A 525-nucleotide genomic window follows, 5' to 3' on the forward strand; every position below is an offset into this window, starting at 1 on the left:
ATATAATCACATTATATGGATCTAATGGGGTTAATATCCCATTAGTACATAACCAGAATGAAATTGTAAAACTGTGGCTTACACTTAGTAAGTTGCTTCAATATCCCTTTTCTTTATCCCTCCACTGTACATGTGATTCATCATTGGTGATGTGTTGTCATAGGCATTACATTTTATACTGTTCTGTATTAGGTTCCTTAGGGCATTGCCTGAGGAAGAATGGGACATGTTATGATCTTTTTGGCTTTTTGTATGAAAGGGTCAGTATTTAGTACAAATTATTTTTGCTATCCCTAGATGTCACACCGAATAATTGCACACTTGCTACTATTGTGAACTTGTATTTATCATTTACTCTAGTTCACATGATTAGTTTCCTTGTTGCCAACTATTCGAGTTTTATTGGTACTCTGCCAATGTGGTGGCGTTGTAGTATGATGCACGAAAGGAAGTACTGAATCTGTTCGGAGTTTCATCCTTGTATATAACTGCATACAATCTTGTTTTCCAAGAAGTGTTGCATAA

At 35.4% G+C, this 525-nt stretch overlaps 1 protein-coding gene across 1 annotated transcript in view; it reads left to right on the plus strand.

The window, feature by feature from the left end:
* Nucleotides 1–525, plus strand: part of LOC119592750 (60S ribosomal protein L24-like) — a 9,175-nt gene that overhangs the window by 6,448 nt on the left and 2,202 nt on the right. The window lies entirely within an intron of this gene.

Source organism: Penaeus monodon, chromosome 30, assembly GCF_015228065.2.
Source record: "Penaeus monodon isolate SGIC_2016 chromosome 30, NSTDA_Pmon_1, whole genome shotgun sequence".
In the NCBI taxonomy this organism is placed as follows: domain Eukaryota; kingdom Metazoa; phylum Arthropoda; class Malacostraca; order Decapoda; family Penaeidae; genus Penaeus; species Penaeus monodon.